Genomic DNA, 8,418 nt, shown 5'->3' on the forward strand with positions numbered 1-8,418 from the left:
TGACCTCAGAGGGCAGAAAGGGGCATTGGAGCCCCTGGAACTGAAGTTACAGATGGTCGTGGGCCCCCATGTAAGTACTAGGACTCAAACTCTCTGCTTTTTGGGAATTGCAGTCAGTGCTTTTAACCACTGAGCCATCTCTCTGGCCCTTTGAGGAGTTCTGAAGCAGAGCCTTCGTGGCTGGTTCCTATCCCTGCCTGGAACTCGGTTTGACTTTGGGGTGCACAGCAGTACCCCCAAATAGGTCATTTTGCTCTTGTCTTGTTTGTGCCAAGGATATCAGAGGTCAGAAGAGGCCTCCTTTGTCCTCTTGTCATAATGGGGCCCCATGTGTCATCAGTGGTGACACACCACAGAGCCCTGCAATCCTGTGCAGCACAGCTCTCCATCACTACAGATTATATTAGTGTCCTGGGGCCACAAAACCAAGCATAGTGACTCAGAAACTTATAAACTGAAGTTTATTTTCTCCCACTTCTAAAAGTCCCAGACCAAGGTTTCTGGTCAAGGCACTCATCTTGGCTTCTAATCAGCCCTTCTCTGTGTCCTCAAAAGGCAGGACAGAAAGACTGAACTCCTTGGTCCTCTCCTGACCAGGATCTCAATCCTGCAGAGCCCATACTCGTAGCCTCATTTAATCTTAAGTACTTCCTTGTTCCAAACACAGTCACACTGGGGGTTATGACCCAGGAACGGGAGGGAGTATGACTCAGTCCACAGCACCTTGTTCCGTTCACATCCTTGTTGCACACCAAGTACATTTATTTCATCCAACAGCCCTCAAAGTGAGGGCCCCTTTTAAGCTCAGCCCTGGAGTCCAAAGGCTCATGTCAGCTAGGGACGGTGAGAAAGAAGTGTAAGCTTGTAACTGTCGCTGCGAATCTGCTCCCAAGGAGGAGCCCTGGCTCAGCTGGCCTCCTGAATTTTGGAGCCTGTCATGGGGCAGAACGTCCTTATCTCAGAATGGCCAATAAGGGGAGAGTAGGAGACAGAGAGAAAGAGACAGGGTATGTGGGTATCAAGTGAGCAGTATCCTATAATTCTTTTCAATTGCACCCCACAACCACCACCAATGATCTAACACTTTTCAGCTATGCCTGACCTCATCAAGATGATGCTGCCTCCTACAAGCACCATGGGCTAGGGGCCAGAGCCCTTGGTGGTGGTGGAGAGCTGGGGAGAATGAGGTGGAGGAAGTGGGTAGGTTGGAATTAACAAAGCCAGAGACAAAATCATTCTCCATCTATGAATATGTGAAGTCCGAGATGTATAGGAGTCATTTGCATTCCCCAAAAGAAAAAAGTAAAATGAAGCAAAGACCCCAGCCATCCCAGGTGCATTCTGCTGGATGGTATGGTTCATGGGCAATTCTCTTTGGCTTGATGCTGCCTTTCAGACTGGACAGCGGTCTCCTCCACAGCTCAGCCAGGTAGGTCTACACTCCAGAAACACGACTGGGTAGCATCTCACTGCTAAGGGACCATTTAAAGCTTTAGACCAAGTCTATCTTGAAACTAGAGCAGTAGCTTCACCCTGGACATCAAGAAGGTAGCTCTGATGCCCTCTTTAATCTTTTACTTATTATTATTATTTATTTCTATGAATTTAAGTTTGTACCACATCCGTGTAGTGCCTGTGGAGGCCAGCAGAGTTGGATCCCCTAGGACTGGCATTTCTAACAGTTGGGAGCTTGCCATGTGGTGCTGGCAATCTAACCTGGGTCCTGTAGAAGAACAGTGCCTGTTTTTTTTTTTTTTTTTTTTTTTTTTTTTTTTTGGATTTTTGAGACAGGGTTTCTCTGTGTAGCCCTGGCTGTCCTGCAACTCACTCTGTAGACCAGGCTGGCCTCGAACTCAGAAATCCACCTGCCTCTGCACAGTGCCTGTTCTTAATAGCTGAACTGTGTTTCCAGCCTAGCCCTCTCCTCCTCCTCTTCCTCCTCCTCCTCTTCTTCTCCTCCTCCTCCTCCTCCTCCTCCTCCTCCTCCTCCTCCTCCTCCTCCTCCTCCAACTCCTCCTTCTCCTTCTTCTTTTTTCCCCCTTAAGACTAGACTTGTAGCTCAGGCTAGCCTTGAACTCACCACATAGTTGAGGTTAACCTCAGACTTCTTGTCTTTCTGTCTCCATCTCCTGAGCGTATGCCATCATGCCACCATGGCTTGTTTATGCAAGCCTAAGGGTAAAATCCAGGGCATCATGTACCCAGGGCCACATGAAGGCAAGCTCTCTTATCACCACACTAAATAGCCCAACCTGGTCTTGAACTCATGATCTTCCTGCCTCTGCTCCTAAACTGGAATTATAAACATGTGTTACTGTTCTTAAGTTTTTTGAATCGTCCCTTGTCTGAAGCACACCTTTAATCCCAACACTTGGGAGACAGAGACGGGCAGATCTTTATGACTTTGAGGCTAGCTTGGTCTACACAGTGAATTCCAGGATAACCAAGACTACAGAGTGAAACCCTATTTCAAAAACAAAAACAAAACAAAACAAAACAAAACAAAACAAAAATAACAACAAGAAAACACACTTGGCAAGCTTGCTAACACATGCCTTTAATTCCCTTACTCAGGAAGCAGAAACAGGAGGATCTCTGTGAGTTGGAGGCCAGCTTGGTCTATAAAATGAGTTCAGACATCCTGGGCTCTTGTTACACAGAAAAACCCTGTCTTGAAAAACCAAAAGGGGGCTAGAGAGATGGCTCAGAGATTAAGAGCACTGACTGTTCTTCCAGAGGTCCTGAGTTCAATTCCCAGCAACCATATGGTGGCTCACAACCATCTGTAATAGGATCTGATGCCTTCTTCTGTGTCTGAAGACAGCTACAGTATACTCATATAAATAAAATAAATGAATTTTTATAGAGAAGAAGAAGAAGGAGGAGGAGGAGGAGGAAGAGGAAGAGGAGGAGAAGGAGAAGAAGAAGAAGAAGAAGAGGAAAAAAGAAAATGTCTTTTTGTTAAAAAGAAAAGAAAAAAACAAAAGAAAATACACATTGAAGTATTCATTCATGAAGTAGCACCCTATTTCTTTGCACCAAAAACTGTAGCCAGTGGGGTGTGGGTGTGTACATAAGAGAGAGGAATGGGTTCAGTATCCGGAACCAAGGGGGAGGGACGGGTGCCTAAAATCTCTGTCAGCAAGCTATAGACCTAGAAAAGCAATGGTGTGGCTCTAGTTTTAGTCTCAAGGCCAGAGTAGCAGAAGAGACAAATCTGTGAAGTCAGGTCCAATGGTCAAAAGTTTGAGGACTGAGAACCAGTGAGTTAAAGTGCAAAGGCAGGTGATGCAGCCAGTATGGTGTGCTGGTGGGAGTTGGTGGGAGGACCCTAGTAGGAGGACCCTCCTTCTCAGTCCTTTGTTCTCTTCAAGTTTTTAGTCAGTGAGGTCCACTCCTGCAGTCACCGTCATTCAATCATGGTTTTTATTTCTGTTATTTGGTCTCTGTGTCCTTGGCAGGTACTTCATTGCCGACCACTCCCCCCAACCTTCCCTCAGCCTTCTAAGTGATGTGTTAATCTCTTCTAATAACACATCCAGAATAGTGTTTGACCAAGTGTTTAGGCACTTCCTGTCCCAGTCAAGTTGACAACACATTAAAAATCAACCATCAGCCGGGCATGGTTGCGCACATCTTTAATCCCAGCACTTGGGGGACAGAGGCGGGCGAATTTCTGAGCTCGAGTTCGAGGCCAGCCTGATCTACAGAGTGAGTGCCAGGACAGCCAGGGCTACACAGAGAAACCCTGTCTCAAAAAAACCAAACCAAACCAAACCAAAAACAAAACAAAACAAAACAAAAACAATCATCAGAGGCTCATACAAGGAGGTAAGTCCTAACAGGGTTTATCCTTCCACAGCACGCTTTGAGTGTAAAGATGCTCTGTGTGTGTGTGTGTGTGTGTGTGTGTGTGTGTGTGTGTGTGTGTCTGTATGTGTTAGTCAGATGACAAATAGAAGCGAATTGCTAGATTGCCACCCAGTACACAGGAATTATGTCACAGGAGAATCTTGCTAACATGTAAATCCCTTCCAGGAGTGGTGGCATAAACCTATATAGGCAGCATTCAGGGGACTGAGGCAGAGTAATGACAAGTTCGAGTCCAGCTGGGCTTCTTGGTGAGCTCTTGTCTTAGGGGTTGGTTTGGGAGCAGATGCAGGTAAGGCATTTCTGAGGAGCCTGTGGGTACCTTTTTCTCACAGGGAGAGGCTGGAGCTGAGAGCACAGACTCAGCATTCGAGCTACCAGCTAAGCTGAAGTTCTGGTTTCCTACCTACTGCAGTCCTGCCCCTCCTCCGTGAGTGCTCACTGTTTTAACACAAAGCCAGGTGCTGGCCAGCAGAGGCACAGGTGTCGTCTGCCTCCCAGGCACTAACACATTGACAAAGCTGGACCTTCTGATGGCAGAGCTTCATGACAGCCTTTGGTTTCTTAGGTTTTTATCAGTCCCTTCCCTTTTGTCTTTTCTTTCTTTCCCTGGTTGTCCGAGAACGCAGTGTGTATGCCAGACTGCCTTGAACTCACAGAGATCCACTTGCCTCTGCCTCCCAAGTGCTGGGATTAAAGGTGTGGCCCACTACACCCTGTTATCAGCGCCTTTCTCCATAGTTTGGTTGCAAGTTGTCGTAGGAAGCTAGAGACCTCAAAGGGGTTGAGCCACATAGAAAATGACCTGAATATGACAATATCCATAGCAGTTAGGTAACGTGAGGCTGCATTAAAGCCCACAGTGAAGCCATACATAATGAATCCCAAGAGACTTGTGTCACTCTCTTCATTGGCAGAGTAGCCATGAGAAAGGAGCGCCTGGGTCAGAATTCCAGGTCAGAGTTTCTGACCACAGAGAGGCTAACACAGTGGGATGTGACTTGGGCAGTCTTGAGCAAAGTCTGGCTGGTCTAGGAGGGGCCAGTATCCTACAACCATGCTTTCCTAAGACTAGAGTTGACTTTGCTGACCCCTTAGGTTTGCTATGGTGTAGCTGGGAAGAGAGGTTGGGAGCTCACAAGGCTAAGGGACAGAAGGGAAGGAAGCTGTGGGTGGGGATCACCGACAGGAGGAGGCAGCAGAGTGGCAGGGTGGGACCCCTTTCTGCTGAAGAGCCAGCAACAGTGAGGCCAAGAATGCCAAGTGGGTCTCTTTAAGGGTTCACTACTTTAGGTAATTGGGTTTCCCAAGTTCTACTTGCCCAGCCCTAATCTCCCACTCTCCATTGTCTTCCACTCTCCGTGGCCCTGGGCAGTCGGAGGGCAGGCGGAAGTGCTGCAAGAGACCCTCTTGGCTTGCTGCCTGGGTCTTCTCCAGCACACACACACACACACACACACACACAAAGCACACAGCCCCGATGGGGCCAGTGCCTTGGGCTTGCAGTGCCTTGGAGCTGGTAGGGCTGGAACTGGGGGAGGAGGAGGGAAGGAAGGAGAGAATCAAACAGAAACCTTCTCATCTTTCTATCAGCAGCCATGCAAGGAATATTGTTCAGCATGGCACAAAAGCGGCACTGAAAATAGCTGCAGCCAGAGCGGGGCTGCCAACCACTGCCTGAGATAACGTCTACTTGGAGACACTGGTGTCTTTGTGGGGCTGTCAGTGTCCCTATTGTTCCCAGAGCCTATTGCCTGGGGAATATTGTTCCCAGCTTTTGTCTCCCTGGTTCACTTTTGTTTGCCTTTACTTACCGTTTCATTCCGCGCCCCTTTGTGCCTCCCATTCCCTCCTTTGTCTGCCCTCTCTAAGCTGCCTGGGGCTGTGGATTGGTGCCCAGGGAGACAATAGGCCCGGCCCCCTCCCAGCCTGCAACCCCACCCCAGCCCAGCTCCTTTCTGCCTCTGTCTCTCCCTAGGGCACCCGAGATGTTCCAAAGGCGAGGCCTCCAGGGAGGGTGGGGTCCAGGCAGCCCACCCCCTACTGGGAACAGAAAGAACCACTCATGGGATATTCGGTTCCAGGGAAAGTCTGAAATGCCTGGCGGGGGCCCTCTCCCAGGATCGCCTATTTTCTTTTTCAAACAAAATAGGTTTTCAGAGCAGCGAAAGGAATAGAGCTCCCCCGCGCTCTTCCTCAGCCCGCTTTCAAGCGCCCCTTTCTGGCGACCAGGGCGCTCGTTTTTCTTGTGCCAGTCGCCCTGATCAAAGCCACTTGTGTTTATTTGCACATTGGAATCCTCCGGCCTCCTGTGACCCGACCCCGCAAGGCGAGCCGTAGGGAAGGGGCCGGGTCCCCCCAGGGTCAGAGGAGCTGGACTGGACGTTGAGTTGGGGGTGGGCAAGAGCAGAATAGCCCCTGGGACGAAGGGGATTTAGTAGGCAGCGGGGGCCACTTTAAGCCTGCGGGAGGCACGGCAGGTGTCCAGCTACAGCCCTGAGACTCAGAGGTTCAGCTAGAAGAAGAAAGGCTGCAGGCTGTGCCCCTAAGTGTGGGACCCTGCGCTCTGGCCAATGCTTTAACAGGAGACCAGCCAGGACTAGAGCCAGCCCCGCAGCCGGAGGCGACTCCGCCCTTTCATTGTTCCTGTCCCAAGGACAATGGGCAAAGCCTCTGGAGAGTCTTTGTTTCAGGAGATGGAAATTGGGTAGGGGATTTCCGGAAAGTCTGACTGGAAGCTAAGCTTGGCTGCTCAGAGCTCGGGGAGGAAGGGGAACAGGAAGGGGAGGGTGCAGTCTGGGGTTAGGGGAAGCTACTAGGAGAGGCCCAGAGGACAGCCAGGTCCTCTCAAATCCCAGACTGCTTTTGATTCCTGCTTTGTCCTGTGCCTACCTCACTTCGCCAGCCATGACTGGCAGGATTCTTAGACTCCAGCAAAAAAGAAGCCCGAAGTACCCGTGCCTACTTTGAAGGCAGGGGTGGAGTGGAATCTGGGTTGTAACCTTGGTGGCCAGTAAGAGTCCCAGTCGAACCAGGGAGGGCATGGTGGCTGGACTCTCCCTTGGCACTTCCAGGAGAGCCGTATACAAAAGTTTATACAGGAAACCCTAAAGCAGGGGGACATGGGAAGGATACAGGGACACATCAGAGGTCTTAAGTCCATTTCTGGGCCCTTCATCAGCTTCCCCACCCCACAACTCAAAATGGTGTGTGTCTTCAGACATGTGGGTGTGACACCCCCTGCCCAATCTGGCCTGTGTGTGAAACTACTGGGCATATACCCTTTGTCCCCTGCCCACACATCAGTGAAACCGGAGTTCCTCAGGGACAGACCCATTGTCCATAGGGCTCACTACAGGTGACCAGTGCTAGGACTCCATAGTCCAGGAAATGAAGAGTTGAGTTAACTGACAATCACTCCTGCCAAGTCTTCAATGGCATTTCAAGTTTGACATAGTCAATGATTTTGATGTTTAGTGTTTTATCCATTTTACAGCTACTGATTTGATCTCTGGAAATAGCCACTGGCCAAGAAAATCAAAGCATCTAACTAGAACAAAGTTGAGAAGTGGGAAGTGAGCTGGTAGTGGAGGCCACAGCGGGTCGGAAGCTCTGTTGTAAGGCAACATCTGGGGTGGGGAGCATGGCTCAGAGGTGGAAAGTAGTCCAGTGTGCACAAAGCTCTGGGCTCGGTCCCCAGCAGCGAATAAACCCTGGAAGCACACATCTATCATCCCAACACTTGGGAGGTAGAAGGAGGAGCATTAGGAGTTAAAGGTCATTTTTGGCTCCATCTCAAAGCCAACCTGGATTACATGAAACCTTGTCTCAAAGGTGGTGGGGAAGGCAGTATACTACTGGGCACGGTGATGGACTCTCTCTCTCTCTCTTTCACACACACACACACACACACACACACACACACACACACACACACACACACACACGAGAAGCCTAGGCAAGAAGATCATTGAATTCAAGACTAGCCTTGACCCTTGACTACATGCAGAGTGTGAGGTCAGCCTGTGCTATCTAGTGAGACCTTGTCTCAGTAACCACCAAAACCCAAATCCAGGGAACCTAGAAAGCAAAGGCAATGCTCAAGAGAACAAAGGTTTTTCTTACAGCTACAGAGGGCAAGTCCGATGTAAGTGGGAGAGGAAGAGTATCTTTTCCATGTGGAGAATGTGGATGGGTTTATGATTATTTGGAGCCTGAGCAGTCATTATGTGAGCAGAGGAACATGGAGTTGCAAAGTGTTGTATTAAGGAGGACCAAACAAAAATAAATGTATGAGTTCCATCATCTAAGGTCAAGTCATCGATCTCTAAAGTTGTTCTTTCTTTCTTTCTTTCTTTCTTTCTTTCTTTCTTTCTTTCTTTCTTTCTTTTTCTTCCTTCCTTCCTTCCTTCCTTCCTTCCTTCCTTCCTTCCTTTCATTCTTTCATTCTTTCTGTTTGTTTGAGACAGGGTTTCTCTGTGTATCCCTCCCTAGGTGTCCTGGAACTCATTCTGCAGACCAGGCTGACCTTAAACTCACAGATCCATT

At 49.2% G+C, this 8,418-nt stretch overlaps 1 annotated feature.

The window, feature by feature from the left end:
- Nucleotides 4,856–7,048: an enhancer, noted in NCBI's record as "VISTA enhancer mm573". NCBI's record gives its function as "enhancer in: blood vessels[5/8]" and the evidence as "EXISTENCE:transgenic organism evidence [ECO:0001131][PMID:17130149]".

The sequence above is a fragment of the Mus musculus genome, chromosome 1 (genome assembly GCF_000001635.26).
Source record: "Mus musculus strain C57BL/6J chromosome 1, GRCm38.p6 C57BL/6J".
Taxonomy (NCBI): Eukaryota; Metazoa; Chordata; class Mammalia; order Rodentia; family Muridae; genus Mus; species Mus musculus.